The following is a 21905-nucleotide window of genomic DNA, read 5'->3' on the forward strand; positions in this document are numbered from 1 at the left end:
CATATGCAAAGTTCTGTGCTTGGCACCAGCATCACAACTATTGTCTTCGTTCAAGATTGCTCAAATCTCCTTGGCTGTGAGACCTTTCTTGAACTCCAGCCTCCCCACAAAATTAGTCACTTTCTTCTTTGTGAACTTTATACACACCTTTGCAAGCATATGACACATGGCTTTGGGATACTTTATTTTTGAGAAGGAGGTTACACAATATTAGAAGCAAGAGCTCTGTAGTCAGACAGGATTGGAGACCCATCTCTAGCACTTAGAAGCCTTGGGACTTTGGCAAAGCTGCCTAACCTCTCTATGACTCAGTTCTTTCATCTGTAAATTTGCACATATCTCATAGAATTGTTGTAAGAATTAAATAAGGAAAGCAGGATTTCCCATTGTGGCTCAGCGGCAACAAAGCCAACTAGAATCCGTGAGGATGAGGGTTCGATCCTTGGCCTCACTCAGTGGGTTAAGGATCTGGCGTTGCTGTGAACTGTGGTATAGCTCACAGATGCAGCTCAGTTCTGGCTTTACTGTGGCTGTGGTGTAGGCCCGCAGCTGCAGCTTCAATTCAACCCATAGCCTGGGAACTTCCATATGATGCAGGTGTGACCCTAAAAAAGAAAAGGAAAAAAAGGGAGGGGGAAGACATTTAGTATCAGGACCTATCGCATGATTCAATAAATGCTAGTGATGATTAGTTGAATAAATGAATTATTTGTTAAATAAATGAATGATTGAATACGTTTATACCCAAACTAGACAAAGAGCAACCTCCTTGAATTCAGGGCATTGTCTAATTATCTTTGTGTTCTCAGAACCTACCATGGTGCCTTGCCCATGGTAAGTGCCCAATAAATGTTTGATGAATGAATGAATGGATAAAATATCTAGCCCTGCCTCCAAGGAGCCTTCTATTACATGGAGATTGTAAATTAAAGTTGTTTTAATTGCAGATAAGCCAATATAGACATTTCTAACATAGAAAACTTAATTAAGAAAGGTTATATCTACTGGAACTCTCCTCAAAACAGGTAAATGTTGAGACCCAGAAAAAAATCCCAAACCTCAGCAACAGAAAATTATAGACCTTCCGCCTAGCACCAACTCACTTCTGAAGCTTAGCTTTCGGCAACCTACAACTTTCACATTCCCTAAGTCAAGCTTATAAACTCCCAGGAAACAGAAATCTGATGGACCCAGCTTAAGGTGAGATATCTAATGCATCATGATAAATCAATGATGGCCAAAGCCCAAGGTCAAACACTGGAGATGAGAAATCAGGCACAGAGAAGGAGGGTTTATTGCAAAGAAGGAAGGAACAATCCTACAAGGAAGGGGAATGAACGGAACAACTAAATTGCTTGAAATTAGTGTCAAAGGAGGAGGCTTCGGTATAGGATTTTAAAAAGGGCCATGCAGGACTGAAGCCTAGAAAGAGAAATAAGGTGAGAGAAACTAGGCTATGCAGTTGAAGGAGCAGCCGGCTTGCATTGTCACATAGTGGTTTTGGTTGCATGCAGTGCACATGAATGCTGCCTGACTGGCACAGACAGGAATTCATTGGAAGGTTATTAGCAGCCTAGAGACCTGGCTGAAGGCTGGGGGTGGGGGGTACGGGGTGCAGGCTTGAAAAAAGTCAGGAGCCAGGGGAGTACCAGAGGGCTAGGCAACAAGGATCTTAGCAAAGGTTTGTGACAAAAACTGTCTAGTGAGTGCACCACCGCCAAAATAAATGACTTCTAACCAGCCCTTCCGTCCTTGAGTCGCTTGCCCAAGAGTTAGTCCAGAGAGAATTTGATTGGCTGAGTTTAAGTGACATTGATCCATGGAGGTGGATGGCAAACCAAAAAAAAAAGGATGCAGTATCTTCACCTTTTATGGTGGGAGGTGCTTACTAGGATTCACCCTCCCCAAAAGAGGACACAAAATGAAATTTTCCCAAAAGGAAGCTAGGGATCTCAGAGAAAAGGGGAACAAACATCGGGCAAGCAAAAATGATCAGTGTCCACAATAAAAGTTAAGATGGCAATAGAATCATAAGGTAGAAAGGGGCTTCCAAGGTCATCTGCTTTGGTACAAAACCCAGGACTGGACAACTCAGAGCTAAGTTGATCTGATCCTGACTCTGAGAGCATCCTTTGGTCTTCCCTTTCTAAACCTCTCATGATTCATTCAATCAGTTAACTCTTTGGACAATCCCTCAACAATTTTTTTTTTTCCCTGGGCATCATATTAGGTACTGCAATTACAGTGATAAGCAGATAAAGAAGCATGGTCTCTCCTCTTGTGGAGTTTATAGTCTTGATCTATAAGAAGTGGTTCTGCTATTTCTCTTTTTATTACACCTAATCTAATACAATGAATTTAGGAGTTACTTCTTCTCAGAGTTTCCGGCCCTATCTTTGCTGGAAAATCTTGGATAACATTTCTGGATCATTTTCAGTGACAATGTTTGCACTCACAAAACTGAGTTGGCCCTGGGACAACAGTTTAGAATTGCATTGTTGTGAGGCCTGTGCTGCTTTTAAAGGAAGGATTACAAAAGCGAAGCTTTAAGAGGAATAATGGTTCCTGACTGGTTCAGGGTGCCTGCCGAGCATCCAGTAGAGTGGTTTTAGTCTGTGTCTAACAAGGCATTTACACTCAGAGCTTGGAGATGAGGTAGATGAGCACTCTAGGAAGGCAGAGAGAGCCTGTCTCTCAGTGGTAGAACTCTGCCTTGTGTTTGCTCTGCCCTATTCAACCACCACACCTCACTGCCACCTTGCACTTCCTGGAGGCACACACCCTGATTGCTACAGTCATCTGAGGCTCTGCTTCAGGAAGTGGACTTTTGCTTCAGGCTCCAGGAAGGCGGAGAAGGGGTGGTGCTGCAGATAACAATTATGATGATAGTGGTGGCATTGGTCAAGACTCGGCATTGCAAGTTTTGAAACTGAATTCAAGTTGGATTAAGCACAGAGAAGTTGTGGCTTACGTAACCAAAAAGACTACAAGTAGATCTGACCGGACCCGGCAAAACAGGAATCTGTCTCCATACTTGGTTCAGCGTCGCTCTGAGTTGGCTTCGTTCCCAGATAGGTATAGGTCACAAAGTCCAGCTGTGGTGGATGCTGGCAGCTGCAGCTCTGATTCGATTCTTGACGCAGAAACTTTCATATGTCACAGGCACGGCTATAAAAAGATAGACAGAAGAATGAATGAAAAAAATGGCCTTTTGGGGCTCTTCCCCCATCTTCAGTGTTTCTTAACTTTTCCTCACATTTTTTTCCTATCTCGTACTACCCGCCCCCCGCAAACCAATTCTGGTGCCTGTTGCCTTGGAGAGCCATTTTAACCTGTATTTAGAAGTGTTATTCTAGAGTTCTTCTGTGGCACAGAGAGTTAAAGATCTGGCCTTGTCACTGCAACGACTTGGGTTGCTGCTGTAGCATGGGTTCTATCCCTGGCCCAGGAACATCCATGTGCTGTGGGCACAGCCAAAACATAAATAAATAAATAAAAATAGATTTTAAAAAATAGGAGAGTTGGCGTTCCCATTGTGGTGCAGCAGAAATAAATTCAACTAGGAACCATGAGGTTGTGGGTTCGATCCGTGGCCTCACTCAGTGGGTTAAGGATCCTGCGTTGCTGTGACCTGTGGTGTAGGTCGAAGACTAGGCTTGGATCTAGCTTTGCTGTGGCTGTGGTGTAGGCCGGCAGCTGTAGCTCTGATTTGATCCCTAGCCTGAGAACCTCCATATGCTTCAGGTGTGGCTCTTAAAAAAAAAAAAAGCAAAAGTTTATGCTCACGGGTTACCTCCAAAGCCACAGAACAAGTTCTCTCAATAAAAATTCTGAAAAGCACAGAAATTAGATAGGCCATGGGGATGCAACAGAGTCACTCAAGCAGTTGACAGGGAAAAAACACTTTCTTGTATCTGCTTTAAGACCCTGACACTCTAACATTTCAAAAGATAGTATACTTCTGTTTTATATCAATAACAACTTTGATATAAAACAAAGTTGTGGAGTTCCCATCATGGCGCAGCGGAAACAAATCCAACTAGGAACCATGAGGTTGCGGGTTCGATCCGTGGCCTTGCTCAGTAGTTTAAGGATCCGGCATTGCTGTGAGCTGTGGTGTAGGTCGCAGAGGCAGCTCCGGTCCCACATTGCTGTGGCTCTGGCGTAGGCCGGAGGCTACAGCTCTGAATATGCCGGGTCATATTTGTTTCCGCAGAGCCACGAGGGGAACTCCTCACCTTCCATTTCAGTCCATACTGGCCCTTCCCCATGCTGACCGTCCCATACTAACTTGCCAGTGTGTGGCTCCCATTTAAACTGGTTGCTTCTCCATCATCTCTTCTACTTTTCCTTCACTGGTTAAGTGTCATATATTTAGAGTTGAGTTACCCGTTGCCCTGGGTGTGCCACAGTGATTGCCTCAGGGGCAGAAGAAGGAGCTTAGTTGATTCAATCATGATAAGGCTGGAGATTTGGGTTCAGTGGTTGGAGGAAGGAAATCTATCTGTTCGGGAAAGTGGGCTGTATGAACATGAAGCTTACCATTCCTGTAGCCATTTGGCTACCATTAGGAAAACCACAAGAAAAGTAAGGATAACGCCAATATTAGGAAACGAGCAAAGTCAAAGTGGATCAAAGACCTAAAGGTAAGAACTAAACACTGTAAAATCCTTAGAAGAAAATAATAGTGTAAATCTTCATGACTGTGGATTAGGCAATGGTTTTATTTTTATTTTATTTTTTGGCCATGACTGTGGCACATGAAGTTCCCAGGCTAGGGACTGAATCCACATGACAGCTGTAACCAGAGCCACAGAAGTGACATCACCAGATCCTTAACCCACTGAACCACAAGGGAACTCCAACGCAATAGTTTAACTTGACACCAAAAGCACAAGCAGTCAAAGAAAAAAATAGAGAGAATTTCATCAAAATTAGGAACTTCTATTCTTCAAAGGACACCATTAAGACTGGGAAAAGACAACCTACAGAATGGGAGAACATATTTACAAATCATGTATCTGATAAGAGACCTGAGGAGTTCCTGTGGTGGTTCAGTGGTTAAGAACTCAACCTTGACTCCATGAGGATGCCGGTTGGATCTCTGGCCTTGCTTAGTGGGTTAAGGATCCAGCATTGACAGAAGCTGTGGTGTAGGTCCCAGATGAGACTTGGGTCTGCTGTTGCAGTGGCTGTGGTGTAGGCCTGCAGTTGCAGCTCTGATTTGACCCCTAGCCCAGGAACTTCCATATGCTGCAGGTGCAGCCATAAAAAGGAAAAAAAGAGAAAAGAAAAGAAAAAGACAGAGTTCCCATCGTGGCTTAGCAGTAACAAACCCGACTGGTATCCATGAGGACTTGGGTTCAATCCCTCAGTGAGTCAGGGATCCAGCGCTGCCATGAGCTGTGGTGTAGATCACAGACGAGGCTTGGATATGGCGTTGCTGTGGCTGAGGTGTAGGCTGGAAGCTACAGCTTCGTTTCTACATCAAGTCTCAGAACTTCCATATGTAGCAAGGGTGGCCTTAAAAAAGACAAAAACAGGAGTTCCCGTCGTGGCGCAGTGGTTAACGAATCTGACTAGGAACCATGAGGTTGCGGGTTCGGTCCCTGCCCTTGCTCAGTGGGTTAAGGATCCGGCGTTGCCGTGAGCTGTGGTGTAGGTTGCAGACGCGGCTCGGATCCTGCGTTGCTGTGGCTCTGGCGTAGGCCGGTGGCTACAGCTCTGATTCAACCCCTAGCCTGGGAACCTCCATATGCCGCCGGAGTGGCCCAAGAAATAGCAAAAAAAAAAGACGAAAACAGAAAGAAGGAAGAAAAAGCAAAAGAGACTTGTATCCAGAGTATGTAGAGAAGACTTCCAATTTAATAATTAAAAGACAAGTAACCTGTTTTGTTTGTTTTGTTTTTTTAGGGCCACACCCTAAAAAGAAATTCATATGGCATATGGAAGTTCCCTGGCTAGGGGTCAAATCAGAGCGGCAGCTGCTGGCCTACAGCCACAGCCACAGCCACAGCAACGCCAGATCTGAGCAGTGTCTGCAACCTACACCACAGCTCACAGCAACACGGGATCCTTAACCCACTGAGTGAGGCCAGGGATTGAAACTGCATCCTCATGGATACTAGTCAGATTCGTTTCCCCTGAGCCACGACAGGAACTCTATAACCTGATTTTTAAATGGGCAAAGGATTTGAATATATATTTCTCCCAAGAAGTAAGGCAAATGTCTAATAAGTAAATGGAAACACACTCAACATCATTAGTCATTTGGGAAATGTAAACCAAAACCACAACTGCATAACCACTAGGATACCTAAAACTAAAAACCAGCCAATAACAAATGTTAATAAGGATGTGGAGGACTTGAAACCCTCATACTTCATTGGTGGGAATGTAAAATGTTCAGCAGCTTTATAAAGCTTTTAGGTAGGTCCTCAAAATGTTAAAGATAGGGTTATCGGAGTTCGTGTTGTGGCTCAGCAGTAACAAACCAGACTATTATCCACAAGGACATGGGTTCGATCTCTGGCCCTGCTCGGTGGGTTAAGGATCCAGCATAGCTGTGAGCTGTAGTGTAGGTCACAGAAGTGGCTCAGATCCTGTGTTGCTGTGGCTGTGGCTGTGGCCGGTGGCTATAGCTCCAATTCGACCCCTCGCCTGGGAACTTCCATATGCCATAGGTAAGGGCCCAAAAAGAAAAAAAAGAAAAAAAAAAGAAAAGAAAAAAACCACAGGGTTAGCATATGACCCTCAAGTGCGCTCCTAGATATTTAACCAGGAAAAATGAAAACATATGAACACAAAAACTTGTATACAAGTCCTCATAGCAGCATCATTCATAATATCGAATCCAAAATGTAGAAACAACTCAAAATGTACATCAGCTGATGAATGGATAAACAAAGGGTCATATATCCACACAATGGACATTATTTAGCAATAAAAATGAGTGAAAGGAGTTCTCTTACGGCGCAACACACTAAGGATCTGGTATTGTCACTGAAGTGGCTTGGTTTGCTACTGTGGCACAGGTTCAATCCCTGGTCCAGGAACTTCCACGTGAGGCAGGTTCGGCCAAAAATAAATAAATGGATAAATAAATAAATAAGCAAGCCAAAAGAAAATATTAAACAACAACAACAAAAGGATTACTGATACCTGCTACAATATGTATGAAACTAGAAAACGTTATGCTGAGGAAAAGAAGCCAGACCAAAAAACTACACTTGGGGCCAGAAGGATAGAATGAAAGACAGAAAATAAATTAGTGGTTGCCTTGGGCTGGGGTGAGGTGGGGTGTGAATTGCACAGGACCCTGCGCTTTTTTGAAGGTCATGCCATCGCCATCTTAAAATGCTTAGAAATTTTCATTTTGTACTGGGTCCCACAAATTATGTAGCTGACAAAAATACCACCTGACAACATGTCACATTTAGTATTGTTATAAGGGATCTGTGGCTCGCCTGTGAGTGCCAACTTCTCCTCCCCAGTCTAGACCTTGGACAGCCCACCTAAGGGAAAGTTTGAGTCTGCAACAGGTATGTGTGTTGCCATCTCCCACTGGTCCTGGAGTGAGAAGGAAAGAGCCCAGATCCTCTGAGCCAGGTCCGTCCATCGATCTTCCCCACCCAGAGGAGAACATATCCCACACCATCCAGGTACCCCACTCCACCTCCTTGGGAGTGGGGAGCAGTGAGGGGTGGGGCAGGAGGTAAATCAGAGAAATGTGGAAAGAACTGTTCTCTTTTTACAGGAATCTTAGTTCAGATTCTTTTGGTTACAAGTAACAGATACAGTTAAATTAACTTAAATGGGACAGGACGTTTGAGGAAGGTGTAGCAGACACTGTTTTATATGCAACATCGACTTCCCCTGCCCCTCCTCCCTGTTTTTGTTCAGGTACAGGGAGGAAATTCCTTGATTTCAGAGAAGCAGATGTCCTGCCAACCCCATGAATTATAACTAGCCTAAGTTAATCTCCCCTTGGCCACCCACTTTTCCAGCCTCCCTTGCAGGTAGAGTAAATATTTCCACTGTTCTAGCCAATATAATATAAGAGGAAGTCTTCTGGGGAGCCTCTGAAAAAGAGGTATCTCTCCTTTCTTTTCGTCTTTTTAGGGCCGCACCCACGGCATATGGAGGTTCCCAGGCTAGGGGTCGAATCGGAGCTGTAGCCGCTGGCCTACACCACAGCCCCAGCCATGCTAGATCCGAGCCGTGTCTGTGACCTACACCACAGCTCACAGCAATGCTGGACCCTTAACCCACTGAGCGAAGCCAGGGATTGAACCTGCGTCCTCATGGATGCTAGTCAGATCTGCTTCTGCTGTGCCATGATGGGAACTCCATATTTCTCTTTATTAACAAAAATTGAACCCCTTCCTATCTCTTCTCTTCTTTCTTACTTGATGCAATGATGTAAAAACATGATATCTGGAGCCATGGCAGCAATATTGAGACCATGAGGCAACAACAAGCGCAAGAATGGGAAGTCAAGGTGCTGAGTGGCATAGCCAAAATGTGGAAGGAGCCTAGGTCCTTAAGGACATAGCTGAGCTGGACACCCACTGATGGTGCCTCTTCCAGATTTTTTAAAGGAAAAAATATGTTCTAATGATTCAAGGAACTATCATTTAGGTGTCTTTTACTTGTCGTCAAATACCTCCCATTTCATACAGACGTACATACCATCCATTGCGAATCTTAAGGAATCCAAAGACAGCTGGTCTCAAAGGTCAGGAAGCAGGAAGCAGAGACCTGTCACACCCTTAGCGAGCTTCTCTTCCAGCCTCATCTCTGCTTCTCTCTGAGAATTTGTGCCCTTTCTTATCTACAGACCAGTTTTCACTAATTCAATATTCACATGGAAAAGCCCTCCCGGTCTGCATTTCTTTTTCTTTTTTTTTTTTTTTTTTTTTGGTCTTTTTAGGGCCACACCCGAGGCATATGGAGGTTCCCAGGCTAGGGGTTGAATCGGAGCTGCAGCCGCCGACCTACACCACAGCCACAGCTACGTCAAATCCAAGCCATGTCTGAGACCTACACCACAGCTCACGGCAACACCAGATCCTTAACCTACTGAGTAGAGCCAGGGATCGAACACCTGTATCCTCATGGATGCTAGTTAGATTCATTTCTGCTGAGCCAGGATGGGAACTCCTGGTCTGCATTTCAAGCTCAAATCCAAAGTCTAGAAGAGAAAATAGGTTTGACCCAGTTGTTAGTCCTGTATGTTCCTGGCCTAGTTAACTCAGGGGAGGCAAAGTCAGGTGCTCAAACTCAAACATGGCTGCCAGGGGCCCACCCAGAAGTGAGGCGTGTGCGTGAAATTCTCAGAGAAAGGAGAGGCAGGGGCTAAAAGACACCCCTAATTATCTTCCTATTGGGTGAGGAAGAAAGGAAAGGAGATATATCAGGTGAAGTACATTGGGAAGGGGCTGGTCAGCCTGAGAGGGATGAACAGATTCTAGCAGTGAGTGAAAAGCTAAGAGAGGTAAAAGCTCTCCCAGAAAGTTGCTGGAAATTCCTCAAAAAAGGTCAAAATTCTATCTCAGAAGGATTTTTCTTGGAGTTCCCAGTTGTGGCTCAGTGGTAACGAACCTGACTAGTATCTATGAGGACGTGGGTTCCATCCCTGCCCTCACTCAGTGGGCTAAGGATCAGGCTTTTCCGTGTGCTGCAGTGTAGGCTGCAGCGCAGCTCAATCCCACATTGCTGTGGCTGTGGCTGTAGCTCTGATTCAACCCCTGGCCTGGGAACTTCCATATGCCCTGGGTGTGGCCCTATTTAAAACAACAACAACAACAACAACAAACTTGGAGTTCCCAGTTGTGGCACATGCGAAACGAACCTGACTAGTACCCACGAGGATGTAGGTTCGATCCCTGGCCTTGCTCAGTGGGTTAAGGATCTGGCGTTGTGCTGAGCTGTGGTGTAGGTCGCAGACACGCTTGGATCTTGAGTAGCTGTGGCGTAGGTCAGCAGTTATAGCTTCAATTGGACCCTTAGCCTGGGAACTTCCATTTGCTGAAGGTGCAGCCCTACAAAGCAAACAAAAAATGAAAAAGAAAACAGAAAGAAAGAAATACTAATTAAAGGAAGGACTGAAGTTCCTTGGTAGTCTAGTGGTTAAGGATCCGGCTTGTCACTGCAGCAGCTTGGATCACTGATATGGCACATATTCCATCCCTGGCTCAGGAACTATGCTGCAGGGCAAGGCCAAAACCAAACCAAAAAGGACTGGCCCCAAAGGGAAGGGGAAAAAAAAAGGTGTCAGTGAGAAAACAGAGGGTAGGATTAGACGGCCCCCAAACCTCAGCCCTATCCCACTCAAAAGAGTGAGAGGCCCGTCTGGAGGTTATTTTAGGCTTCAGTCCCACAGAGATGGTGTATTTGTGTGCATTCCCTAGCAATCACCCGCAGCACCATGTCTCTTGAAAAGGTTACTGAAACGGATTGGGGCCCGCCTGAATACTGTTTCCCCACAGAGATGAGAACATTGCATGGAGGCCAGGACGCAGGGATCTGCTGGAGGCTGCGAGCCGGGCCGCGAGCAGGGCCGCGAGCAATTCCGAGAAGGGGGAGGGGCGTGCGGGGCAGACGGGTGTGACTTCCGACCTCCTTCCCCTCTCCCTCTGCGCGTGCCCGGGAGGGCCGGGACAGAAAGGATGTCCTAGGGCCGGCGCCAGCCTGGGAAGCTGAAGCGTGTGTTTGCAGAAAGCACCGGAAGGAGGTGTGGGCTGGAGTGACAGCTGGACAATTCTGGGAACACAGAAACTGGGGTGGATCTCCGTCCTACTCTCCCTTCCCCCCTGTGTCCCTCCCTCTTTCTCTGCATTCCTACACTGTCCAGCGGCTTGGCACTTGCCCCCTCCCCGCCACGCCCCACGCCTTTCCCTGGCTTCTTTCATGCTCCACCCTCTGGGAGGGATCAAGTCTGTTCCGTTCATTTAAAAGCATCCAGTGTGTGCTCTGAACTTGGGAGGAACTCCATAAATATTTCTTGAATGAGTGAGTGGAACTTTATGCCTAGAACAAATATATAAACAAATACTCTTATCACCTAATAAGGGAGTATTCAGGGAGAAAAGTAAACTTTTACACCATTTTGGCTCTATTCTTTGAAATGTTGGGTTGGCTTTGTGCTGATAGAGTGGACAGGAATTCCCGTTGTGCCTCAATGATAGCAAATCCTACTAGTTAGTATCCGTGAGGATGCAGGTTTGATTCCCTGGCCTTGCTCAGTGGGTTAAGGATCTGGCATTGCCCTGAGCCGGGCCATGAGCAGCTTGGATCTGGTGTTGCTGTGGCTATGGCATAGGTCGGCAGCTATAACTCTGACTGGACCCCTATAGCCTGAGAACCTCCATATGCTGCAGGTGCAGCCCTAAAAAGACAAAAACAAAACAAAATAAAAACAAACAGAGAAACTCCTGGAGCCCAGATGGATGTGAACTAAAATTACTGTAATCATTTCACAACTTAAGTATGTCAAATCATTACGCTGCATGCCTTAAACTTATATAGTGTTATATGTCACTTACATTTCAGTGAAACTGAAAAATAATTTAATGAAAAAACTGAGGCCCAGAGAGGCTAAGTGACTTACCCAGTATCACACAGCAAAGGAAAGACAGAGCCATAACTGAAAAAGCACAGGGGGAGTTCCCTCATGGCTTAGCAGGTTAAGGATCTGGCATTGTCACTGCGGTGGCTCAGATCACTGCTGTGGCATGTGTTCAGTCTCTGGTCTGGGAACTTCTGCTGTAAAAGCCAAGAGAAAACCATAGCCTGCAGGCCAAATTCTTCCTGCTGCCTGTTTTGCTACAGCCCGATAGCTAAGAATATTTCTTACATTTTAGGTGGATTAAAAATCAGGAGAATAGTATTTTGTGACAGGTGACAATTATATGAAATTCAAATGTTATTGTCTATAAATACATTTGGATTGGTACGTAGCCATGTCCACTCATTACTGCTGCTTTCCCAATTTTAGTGCAAACTGAGTAGTTAGCATGCAAATTCTAAGTGGCCTGCAAACAAACACTAACATTTACTATCTGAGCCTTTACAGAAAAAGTTTACTGCCTCCAGGTCTGGGATTCTCAGCAGTTGTTTAGGTTTTTGAAGGCTTCAGAAGGCCTTAGAAGGGGTCTGGCTGGGGTGTGTGAGGGGTGAGTGGTGAGGGGAGAGAGCACTGCAGATATCGGGGTCCTTTGGTTAAAGGCCCAGAAACCAAGCTCAAGTTCAGGGCCAGCTGTAGGCAGTACAGAAGGAAAGGCAGGCCTCACCTAAGATGTTCTGCGGTAGTCAGGAAATCAGGGCCAACCTGACTTTCTGAGACTCTCCCATAATGCGTTCTGGGCCCTGATTATGAGAAGGGGATTATAAACAAGCTTCTGGGATGCTGCACAAGAGGCTCCTGGTGCTGTTAGGAGACCGACTACACCCCGCAAATTATCGGAACACTCGAGTAATTATGCCCGACAATGGCAGCTTCTCACCAGGCCCTCTCCTTCCTCCTATTCGATTAACACTTACTGAACATTTCCTCTGGGTCAGACACTGGGCTAAGTACCCTTCAAGCGTTACATCCCCTGTGGGCTGGACATTAGCATTTTTATCCTCATTTTGCAGATGAGGACACTGAGGTTTAGTGAGACTAATATTACACATTGGAGGCTGAACAAGGAAGGGGGTTGGGTCAGGATTCAAACTCAGCCTAGCTTTATGGTGTCTTTCTCAAGCAGCACACTGTATAGTTGGCCGTTCGAGCTGGGTATACCTCAGGCCACGCAATGTCCTTGAGAATGAAAGAGTGACTCATTCAGGGTCTGATCAGAAAAAGGGTAAACCACTGCAAGCCCTCCAAACAGAGGGAACTGAATGCAGAGTATTGGTGATAGAAAAGCTGAGAAGCTGGAAGGAGCCCAGAAATGAACAATGTCAGGTGGCTACCTGCACTCCTCAGCTCAAAGGGTGTCTTCACCTGTTCAAGCTGCCAAAACAAAATAATACCATGGACTGGGTGGCTTATACAACAGAATTTATGTCTCACAGTTCTGGAGGCTGGGAAGTCCAAGATCAAGTTGCCAGCAAAGTAGATTTCATCCTGAGGCCTCTTTAGGCAGCTGCCATCTCACTGTGTTGTGCAGGAGGAGAGACAGAGAGAGGGAGAGGGAGAGGGAGAGGGGGGAGGGAGAGGAAGAGAGAGAGGGAGGAGGAGGGGGAGGGGAGGGAGAGGGGAGGGGGAGGGATCAAGATCTCTGATGTCTCTTTTTATAAGGATCAGGACTCCATCCTGATAATCACGTTTAACCTTAATCACCTCTGAAGAAGACCTATCTCCACATCCAGTCGTGTTGAGGGATGGGGCTTCAACATAAGAATTTGGGGGGACACCAACCTTCAGCCTATAAGGAAGGGTCAAGAAAGGAGCCGGTGTTATGGAGCCCAGGGATGGGGTCTTTCTTGTTTTTGTTTTTGTTTTTGCCTATAAGGGCTACACCTGTGGCATATGGAATTTCCCAGGCTAGGAGTCGAATCAGAGCTTCAGCTGCCCGCCTACACCACAGCCACAGCAATGCGGGATCCTAGTGCAACTGGGAACTACACCACAGCTCACGGCAATACTGGATCCTTAACCCACAGAGCAAGGCCAGAGATGGAACCCAATCCTCAGGGATACTAGTTGAGTTCGTTGCTGCTGAGCCACAATGGGAACTCCAGGGTCAATTGTTTTATGTCAGAACTGTGGAGGGCCTTCCCAGTAGGAGCTAGAGGCACAGAAAAGCTGCAGCAGCAGCTAGAGATGCTGTCAAGGCAATGAGAAAAGGGGGAAGTACTCTGACCTTTCCCTTTCTTCCGCCTCCTAATTTCCCGTCTTCCATTGGCTAGGCTCAGCATGAAGCTACTGACTCTGGAAGTACAGTCTGCAAAAGTCAGTCCTGCTTTGACACAGAGTGGTGGAAGAGGGAAATAAATCTGGGGCTTGCACTGGCCCAAAGTCCTCCATAGAAATTCTTCTGCTCTGGAGTTCCCATTGTGGCTCAGCAATAAGGAACCCTACTAGTAACCATGAGGATTTGGATTCAATCTTTGACCTTGCTCAGTGGGTTAATTATCTGGTGTTGCCTTGAGCTCTGGTGTAGGTCACAGATGCCGCTCAGATCCCATGTTACTGTGGCTGTGGTATAGGCTGGCAGCTGCAGCTCCAGTTCCTTAACCCTTTGAGTGTGCCTAGGGATTGAATCTGCGACCTCATGGAGGCTAGGCAGATTCGTTTCCACTGAGCCACGAGGGGAACTCCTAGAAATCATTTTGATAAACTGAAAAAAACCGAAAAGTTTACAATCTATTGTGCTAACAGAGGCATCAGAATAGTTTTGCTTTGTTGGCTCATCTTGGTCAGGATAGGTCAGTTTCTGCTGCCATAACAAACGACCCCAACATTTCAGTGTCATGTAACAAAGGTTTATTTCTCACTCAGGCTCTGTGTTCAGCAGGGAGCAGGCTGTGCTCTGTGTTACCTTCACCCCCAGGGCCTGGCTGTCCTTACTGTGGTCCATAGAAGAGAGACCCACGATGACAAACTGCTGGCTCTTAGAGCTGTGGCTCCGAGGTGAACATCTCATTTCCACTGACATTTTATTGGCCCAAACTAATCACATGGTCAAGCATGATGTCAACAAGGCAAGGAAATATAATCTTATCCAAGGGAGAAGCAGTGAACAGTCTAAAACAACAGTGTAGTCTACCAGCAGCAAGATACTACAGAAACTAGATTAATAGAAAAATCGTTAAAAACAATAAAAGCTCACCTGGCAATCTCAAGGATTCTAATTAAATGAATCCCCAAGCTTACAATTAAAATGGGAAGGTTTGTTTCAAAGGTGAACCACAAGGCACTAAGCTTATTCTTATCATAAATATAAAACTCAGGAACCAGGAACCATGAGGTTGCGGGTTTGATCTCTGGCCTTGCTCAGTGGGTTAAGGATCCGGCGTTGCTGTGAGCTGCAGTGTAGGTTGCAGAAGTGGCTTGGATCCTGCGTTGCTGTGGCTGCGGTGTAGGCTGGCGGCTATAGCTCCGATTTGACCCATAGCCTGGGAACCTCCATATGCCACGAGAGCGGCCCTAGAAATGGCAAAAAGACAAAAATAAATAAATAAACAAAAGAAATAAAAATAAATATAAAACTCAGATAAGAATCACCCATCTTAGAACAAACAGTAAACTCTCTGTATTATGTTATTATCACATGTGATGTGTTAAGCATTCACTTTTTATTACCCAATTGATTCTTATCTTGTGATAAGAGCAAGTTCCTAGGAGATAAACCTGACCTTTGCTTGGTGTTTAATTGAACACAGGGGACATAAGCTCCTGGGGTGTACCCACTTGGGTAATTTCACGTGAACAAGCATGCCCAGGCCTTAGAATTTTCAATAAAAACCAGTACAGGAGTTCCTGTTGTGACTCAGCAGGTTTCAGACCCAATGTTTTCTCTATGGGGATGCAGGTTCAATCTCTGGCCTTGCTCAGTGGGTTAAGATTCCCACGTTGCTGTGGCTGTGGTGTAGGCTCGCAGCTGTAGCTCTAATTCGACCCCTAGCCTGGGAACTTCCACATGCTATAGGTGTGGCCCTAAAAAGCAAAAAGACCCACACAAAACAAAACACAAGACAAAAAACCAGTACAAAACTGCAGTCTTCCTAGTAAGTGTCCCATTTTCAAGGTATCCAAATATATTCAAAGATGTGCCAGGAAAACCCATCCCAAAGACTGCTTCAAAGTCTAGCTGTACTAGTTACCATGCTGTGGTATCCAAATAAAGAAATAGATGGGGTTTGGAAACTCCAGTACCTGCAGGAGTCAGGTGATAACTTAAGGGATAAGAAGGATGAAAAAGAGCACTTGACCTTCAAATCCATTGTCAGCAGGCTGGGGGGAAGGGAGGAGAGCAAGAAAGGGTAGACTCTGCATTTCTAGAAGGAACAGGTACTGCCCAACTCCAACCCATGATTGCTATGTAGAGAAAAAAAAAAATCCCCTTCCCCTTTATTCTTTTTGGCCACTCTTGTGGCATATGGAAGTTCCTAGGCCAGGGATCCAATCCCAACTGCAGCTGTGAGGTGCACCACAGCTGCAGGATCCTTAACCCACTGTGCCACAGCAGGAACTCCAAAAAAATCCTTTTTTCTTTTTCTTTTTTTATGTGGCATATGGATGTTCCAGGTTAGGGGTCGAATTGGAGCTGCAGCAGCAGGCCTATGCCACAGCCACAGCAATGTCATATTTGAGCTGCCTCTGCAACCAATGCTGCAGCTTGTGGCAATGCTGGATCCGTAACCCACTGAGCAAGGGCAGGGATTGAACCCTCATACTCAGAGAGACAGTGTTGTGTTCTTAACCTAATGCTCCTTGTTCAGAGTCCAGACTTCAGTCCAGTTTCCCAGATGGGAGGAGAGGCCGGATGTGTGGGAAATTCAGAACTTGGGTCTCTGAGGCACAAAGAACTGGGCCTGAGTCATGGGTCTCTCCCTTATTTGCCCTAAACATTTCTGAACCCCATTGCAAAGTGAGAATAAAAATAGTCCTTACTGTATCATGTTGTAGAGAGGCTTATATAAAAAGACGAAGATGCTGCACAGTCCCTAGCACACAGTATGAGCCCAATAGGGTAACTGTAATTGTTATCGTTACTATGTGAATATTATTTTCATTTGTAATCAGAAGCCCACAGGGAGAGAACATGCCAATCAGTGGACACAAGTAGCCCAACAATCTGTTCACAAGTTTTACTTTTTAGAAAGTGATTAAATTGCTCTCCTGGTTTTACCCATCAGCCTCTCTGGGTTTGGGATGTGAATCAGCCATTGGAGTGACTCCTGCTTTACCCATCTGACCTTTTTCCTTTGGCAGAGAAATTGACCCTGGTGCCTCTCCACTCTGGAGGGGCGGGGTCATTCCCACAGCCTGTGAGCTCTTTTGGGGGGCGGGGGGCAGGGCAGGGGGCAAGTATCAGCTTTGCAGTCACTGCCTGTGGAATGAATGAAAGCCCTTCCCGCCCCCCCTTCCCCAATGCGGTGCTGTCCTCTGCTTAGTCCTAAAGGGAAGAGAGCAAATTACCTGTCACTGGGCTCCCTCAGTTTTGGTAATATGAGTAAGTTGGGGCTTTGCTCTGAGAAAACAGTATAAGAAGACATTTCTATGGCTTAATAAAGGCTGCTTTATATAGAGACCTTTTATGGCCAATTGGTATAAGGGCCTCAGGAATCTTCTGGAACCAAAGGTTCCAATATCTCCATTCTTTTTTTTTTCTTTTCTTTTTCTCTTTTTAGGGCTGCACCTGTGGCATATGCAACTTCCCAGGCTAGGGGCTGATTCAGACTTACAGCTGCCAGCCTACACCACAGGCATAGCAATGCTGGATCTGAGCTGCATCTGCAAACTCTGTTGCAGTTTGTGGCAACGCTGGATCCTTAACCTACTGAGTGAAGCCAGGGATCAAACCCGCATCCTCATGATAAACCTGCTGAGCCACAAGGAAGCTCCCAACATCAGCTATTCTTTGTACCCCTCCCCCGAAGGAAGTTAGAGATTTCTTTTGGGGTGAATCTAGATGGCTCTTTAAAATTTTTTTAAATTAAAGTATAGTTGTTTTTTTTTTTTTTGTCTTTTTAGGGCTGCACCTGTGGCATATGGAGGTTCCCAGGCTAGGGGTCGAATCAGAGCTGCAGCTGCCAGACTATGCCACAGCAATGCCAGATCTGAGCCTCATCTGCAACCTACATCACAGCTCATGGCAACACCGGATCCTTAACCCACTGAGTTAGGCCAGGGATCAAACTAGTATCCCCATGGATTCTAGTCACGTTCATTAATCACTGAGCCATGATGGGAACGCCTAATAAAGTATAGTTGATTTACAACTTTAAATTTTTTTAGAGATGGTTCTTGACCTATATCTTTTTTTTTTTTTTCCTTTTTATAGCTGCTCCTGTAGCATATGCAAGTTCCAGGCTAGGGGTGGAATCAGAGCTGCAACTGCCAGCTGCAGCTGCCAGCCACAGCCACAGCAACTTGGGATCGATGTGAGCTGCGTCTGTGACCTACACCACAGCGCACAGCAACACCAGATCCTTAACCCACTGAGTGAGGCCTGGGATCGAACCCCCCATCCTCATGGATACTAGTCAGGTTTGTTACTGCTGAGCCACAGTGGGAAATCCTTTGATCTAGCTCTTGTAGCAGCATTACCAGTTCAACCCAAGCCTGCGGGAATAAAATTACCATGAGGGAAGTCTTCATTTACAATTCTGATTAAAATGGAACAACAACAACAACACACACACACTTCTAGAATGCTACCAACCAAACCGAAAACAGTGGTTATTTTGTTGTGGTGAGAAGCCTGGCAACTTTCACTTTCTATTTTTTTTTTCCACTTTCTACTTTAAACACTTGTGTGTTTGCACTTTCCATAAGACTGCTACTTTCAAAATCAGGAAGAAAAAAAAAAGATCCTGTATTTCTATTTTGAAGGAAAAAAATGAAAGAAATGAATGCAAGCAACCTAGTGACTTGAGTGCTTCAGGTGGCCAAAAAAAAAACAACAACAAAAAAAACGTTTTTTGCATTTGTAATGCTCATTGCCTAAATTAAGAGGACAGAGAACAGAATGTAGGCAGGCAGGCCTGGAGAAAGGAAGATATAGGCTGGTCCCGCCAAGGTGGAAGACAGGAGGGTCTGTGAGCTGGGTCGGGGAGGCAGCCCTGAGGGCTTGGGGCAGGGCAGAAGGTCCTGTGGGAACAGCTGGCTGTGTCAGCAGAAACCCTGACAATTGATTAATTTAGAGATGGGGAATTAGGGAGCAATCAGCTCAGTTACACCCTGTTTCTTTTTTCTTTTTTTTTTTTAGTTGTACAATAATCATCACAACCCAATTTTTTAGTGTTTCCATCCCGAACCCCCAGCCCATCCCCCCACCCCTCGACCTGTCTCCTTTGGAAACCATGTTTTGTTTTGTTTTTTTTTGAAACCCTAAGTTTTTCTTTTTTCTTTTTTTTAATCACTCAATGAATGTATTACATTTATAGTTGTACAATGATCATCACAATCCAATTTGATAGGATTTCCATCCCACATAGAAGTTTTTCAAAGTCAGTGAGTCTGTATCTCTTCCGCAAAGAAGTTCACTGTGTCTTTTCTTTAGATCCCACATGTAAGTGATAGCATATGACATTGGTGTCTCACTGTCTCACTAACTACACTTAGCATGATAATTTTTAGGTCTACACAGTGTTCTTAATCTTTACACTATAGACTATGCCCACGGCCCTGCCCTTCCTTAATAGTGTGACTGGCTCCAAGTCTGGGACAAGATGGGAGATTTAGAATCAAAGTTCAGAACAAAGGGACCTGAGGAAGAGTAGATGCTTCCTGTCTGCCAGTAGTTCAGGAAACAGATTGAAGGCCTTCCAGGCATGTGTCACAGGGTCATTGTGCCCCAGTGTCCCATTTGGGGATTCAGAGATGAGAAAACAGGCTTCTCTCAGGCTTTTTCTTTTTCTTTTTTTTTCTTTTTTTGGCCACACCTCGGCACCTGAAAGTTTCCGGGCCAGGTATCACACCTGAGCTATAGCAGTGACGATACCAGATCCTTCACCCCCTGAGCCGCCAGGGAACTCCTCTCAGAATCTTAGGTAGGAAACAGGACAGGTGTCCAAGAGATGCAACTGAGGGGGTGGCTTGGATGGCAAGGGGATTGTGGGCACACAGCTCTTACTTGCTGTCCGTGTGTCCGTGGGAATATGACTTAACCCTACTCCTGTCAGTTTCCTCATCTGTAAAGGGGGGATGATCGTAGTGCCTGGCTTTGGGGGTTATGGTGAACATTTTTAAATGAGATTATACCTCTAGAGCCCTCAGCACAGGGACTGGCATTACTGCTCAATCTGCCTTAGCTACTGCTCCATAGAAAGTGCTCAGGAAGACCCTGGGAGAGGCTATGAATTCTCCCCCCAGGGGAGCCACAAAGAAGAGTGAAGTGGGTCTTTATGGAAGAGTAAGAGTTTGATGGACACAGGTGGGCAGTTTATTGCTGGCAAAAGAAGAAAGGCATGGAAACAAAGGATGTATTGTGGAAGAGAAAGCCTTCCAGCCTGACTTAAGCACAGGGGCCTGTGCTGTGTGGGAGGCAGAGGCCAGCTCTGTGTGGCCCTGGAAATGTAGGCTGGCTTAACACTGAGAAAGACCTTGTCAACTAGGCTAAGAGGCTTGGGCTTTATGTTTCCCATGAAGACATGGAGTGGGGGGCGATGGGGGAGGCTTTAAAGATTTGATTTGTTTTTGAGGTTAGGGTTAGGGTTAGAACAACAGGGTCAATAGGTGTTTTGGAAAGTAGTTTCTGGAAGAGGGGTCCATTTGGGAGAGTGGCCAGAAGCCTCTAGCTGTTGTCCCCAGACTGGTCACTAGAGGGAGACCCGAGCTCAGAAGTGGCCCCTGGCAGCCTGTTGTTGAGGGGCGGCTGGTCCCCGGCCAGAAGGGGTGCAATGGAGGCAGCCAAATCCCCATTCGCATCAGTCCCTCACCTCTGCTGAGGCAGGCTCGCTGATTATAGACAAGGGCACTAGCAAGTTAGGAAGAAGAGGAACGCCCTTGTGGAACCTTGACCTCTATCTCTCTCCCAGCCCATCCTCCTTCTCTTCCTGTCCCCGCTTCTCTTCCAGACCATGTGTGAGGACACCCCAGTCTGCACAGCCAAGCTTTGTCCACACACCCATGGGCCCAGGGGTGCATACACTGGTGGGAAAATGAACCTGAGGATGAGTCCTGCAAAGACCCAGGGAACAGGCTTGGGCCACTGCGGGACATAATTCTAGGGTCCTTGGTACTTGGAGAACAGTCTAGAAGGAGGTCAAGTGTTCCGGGTACGCACTTCCATTGGGCCTATGGACCAGTTGCCTTGAGAAGAGGGATGTAGTTAGAGGAGGGAACCAAGGTCGTGTCCTGTTTCACCCAGATCTTGAGCAAAGGATCTTGCGTTATTTCTATCTTTTCACGTGATATCCAGTGTGAAGCTCAGCAGCTAGTGGGTTTTCAGCAAAAGCTGTTTAAATGAACGACCTCCTTCTCCAGCTCTTGACTGGCTTCCTACGTGAGAGCTGAGTTACTTTTCCTTTGTCAAGGGCTCTGTGGTTTTAAGAAGAATCACTCTTCCCTGGAGAGGGAGCCTAATTCTCTGGGCCAGAATCACATTTTTTTTTTTTTTTAAGGGCTGCACCTGCGGCATCTGGAAGTTCCCGGGCTAGGGGTTGAATTGGAGCTGCAGCTACTGGCTACACCACAGCCACAGCCACACAGGATCCTTAATCCACTGAGCGAGACCAGGGATTGAACCCACATACTCATGGATCCTAGTTGGGTTTGTTACCAGTGAGCCACGATGGGAACTCCCCGGAATCCCTTTTAAGGAATACAGGGAGGAGTTCCCTTTGTAGACTAGCAGGCTAAGAACCTGAATAGTATCCATGAGGATGCGAATTCAATCCCTGGCCTTGCTGCATGGATTAAGGGTCTAGCATTGCCAAAAGCTGCGGCAGTATAGGTTGCAGGTGTGGCTCGGCTCCAGTATTGCCATGGCTGTGGTGTTGGGGGGCAGCTACAGCTCCAATTTGAGCCCTAGCCTGGGAATTTCCATATGCTGCAGGTGTGGCCCTAAAAAGAAAAAGAAAGAAAATAAGAATACAGAGAAAGTGATGGTGTTCGGCTTTGGAAATTAGGTTGCAAAGGCACTGTGACTTCTTTCTCTTTATTAGTTAGATCATTGCTCGTGAGAAGCTAGCAGTTATGTCAAGGATTCCCTCAGGCACCCATGTGGAGAGGCCCACATACGGTG

Source organism: Phacochoerus africanus, chromosome 9, assembly GCF_016906955.1.
Source record: "Phacochoerus africanus isolate WHEZ1 chromosome 9, ROS_Pafr_v1, whole genome shotgun sequence".
In the NCBI taxonomy this organism is placed as follows: Eukaryota; Metazoa; Chordata; class Mammalia; order Artiodactyla; family Suidae; genus Phacochoerus; species Phacochoerus africanus.